The following is a 2,753-nucleotide window of genomic DNA, read 5'->3' as shown; positions in this document are numbered from 1 at the left end:
TTTTGTTCAAGAGCCTGTATCTCAGAAGACATTGCCTCCCGCCACTTGGGAGATTGACACGCAACGTCATAAGTTTCAGGTTCCTGTTCAGAGGATATGGAGGCTAAAAAGGCACGGTAAGTAGGTGAAAAACGCGAGTATGATAAACAATTGGATAAAGGGTAAAGACTACCTGATTCAGTTACCTTAGAGTCTGAAGAGGATTGATTAGAGGCCACGATAGCACAGTAATAGTCCTGAAGATATTCGGGTGGATGGCGTTGCCAAGATGGCCGAGGCATGGCTTCGGGTTTAGATAATAGAGACCACCACACTCATGGCCCCGACCAATGATCTTCTTCGTCAAGAGGTCTTGAAAAAGACAGTAGTTATGAAAAAAAAAATGATTGAGCAGTTTAAAGTTTGAGTGAGTTTGGAGATTGACAATAAGTTGTATTTGAAAGAGGGAGCACAAAGGACATTATCAAGGGAGATGGTTGAGGTAAGGGAGGCTAAACTGTGTGATGTCACGGGGACATCGACACCATTCGGAATTCCAATGGTGGGATGTGGAGAAGAATAGTATGTCGGCTTTGATAGGTAATGGGGTTCAAATGTGATGTGATTGGTGGCGCCAGTGTCAATGACCCAAGTATTGGAATTAAATGAATTCGAAGTTAAGTCGAGAACATTACCTGAGAGGTTGGCTTTCGGGATTTTTACCTCTTACAACAAGCGCATCAATTGCTTATATTGATCATTTGTGAATGGTGGAGGTGCCGCATCAGAAATATGACTGGACTTGTTATCCGCGAGTCGGGAGGAAGTAGATGGCTGTCCACAGTGTTGCTTGTGGTTAGGAGGGAAGCCATGAAGTCGATAACACACATCCCACGTATGTCTCGGGATGCCACAGTGGGCACATTTTTCTCGGCTGCGAGATGTGTTCATCCGTTTAGCTAGGTTAGTGTACGGAGCGGGGGCACCAAGAGAGCTGGGCTGTCCATGGTATGATGAATTCATGTACGGCCGTGGAACATTATTTTCGTGAGTGCTAAGCAAAGTGCTTGTTTGGTCGGATAGTGGGCGGTCCAATTGGATATGGCGATGTGACTCATCTTGAAGAACTAGGTATATGCACGTGCAACACTAGGTAACGGATTCATTAGTAAAATCTAACTAATAACATTAGCGTACCTTGGATTGAGACCCATGAGAAATTGAAACAAGCGTCGATTCTCTTGTTGTGTGGTGATGATAGAATGAGCCGAACAAGAGCATTGCGGTAATGGATCCAAATTATTCAATTCATCCCAGCAGCTTCGCAAGTTGTTGTGGTACTTAGTCACGGCATTGTCACATTGAGCAAGGGTGCATATCTTTTGCCTGAGATGAAAAATCCTAGGACCATTCGATGGCGAAAAACGTTCACGAAGATCGGCCAAGACATCCGCAACTGACTCTGTGTAGAGAACTGTTAGCATCAAATTTGTATGGATGGAATTAAGGATCCAAGATAGAATCATGTTGTTCACACGGATCCAAGATGCATAGGCAGGATCTGTTGCAACTGTTTTTTTTTTTCTCCAGTAACAAACAACATCTTGTTCTTGGCGGAAAGGGCAATCTCCATGGCACGAGACCAATTGTTGTAATTGTCACTTGTAAGGACCATGCCAACGAGATTGGATCCTGGGTTATCAGAATGATGCAAAAAATAAGGGCTGCCCACCTGCTCATGTGTGGGAACAATGGCCGAAGAGTTTTGAGAGTTTTGAGAGTTTTGAGACTCGGTTGCCATGATTACTTGCGTGAGTTTAGCAAGAAAAACTGGCCTGCTCGCCTAGGCAGGGAAATCTGGAGTGGCGACGGCGAGGACAGTGAAGGATGTGTTGCCGCACAAGTTCGTCAACGCATACGCGGCTCACCTCAAGCGATCCGGCAAGATTGAATTACCTCACTGGACTGACATTGTGAAGACTGCCACGGTATTACATCAGAGCCGCCTCAATGGCGAGGAAGATATACTTGAGAGGAGGGCTTGATGTTGATCCAAGGGAGACGTGAGAGACGGGCGTAGGTGCTTTCCGCAGAATTTATGGGGGGAGCAAAAGTTTATATCAAAATTTATGGTGTTGATGTTGATCCAAGGGTTGGAAGGAGAATTACATCAACTAATCAACGAGATCTTGACTAAGTTGCCGGCCGAATTCTGGTGGCAACGGTAGAGGAGCAGCGGAACATGGGAATTTTGTTGAAATGCAGCCGAAAGAAACCCTAGCACTCGATTGGAGCCATTCCGTCGGAGCATGACATCAATGCTATGGCCTCAAGGAGACGTGAGAGACAGGCTCCAAGAATCGCCTCTGATACCATGTAGAAGTTGGGCGAACTAACTTGCATTGATGAAGTAATTTACAATATATACATAGGGTTTAGGGCTAAAGCAATACAATGACAATTATGCCCTTTAGTATAAACTCAATTTGCCAATAGTGACCTTTGCTGCAACCTTCACCATGCCCGGAGGATATAACAACGATGGACCCAACCGAGGGATGGCGATTCTTGCTGACAGGGCAGCTTTCAAAGCCTTTGTGGTATTAAATATTATAGCGTTCATTTTCTCAGTCGTGGCATTGTTCATACAATTTGATACTTGTTTCACGAGCTCTCGCCACGAGGTGAGATACACCCACCTCGTGGGACTTTGCATTTTCATTGCGATATGGACGATGATGCTAGCCTTTGCTTGTGGTACTTATGTGGTATTT

The 2,753-nt window shown here is 45.1% G+C and overlaps 1 pseudogene; it reads left to right on the top strand.

Moving 5' to 3' along the window:
* Positions 1-472: 472 nt before the first annotated feature.
* LOC120292575 lies at positions 473-2,260 on the top strand (annotated as a pseudogene).
* The last annotated feature ends 493 nt before the right edge of the window (positions 2,261-2,753 follow it).

The sequence above is a fragment of the Eucalyptus grandis genome, chromosome 4 (genome assembly GCF_016545825.1).
Source record: "Eucalyptus grandis isolate ANBG69807.140 chromosome 4, ASM1654582v1, whole genome shotgun sequence".
NCBI lineage: Eukaryota > Viridiplantae > Streptophyta > Magnoliopsida > Myrtales > Myrtaceae > Eucalyptus > Eucalyptus grandis.
This window is presented reverse-complemented; position numbering and strand designations above follow the sequence as displayed.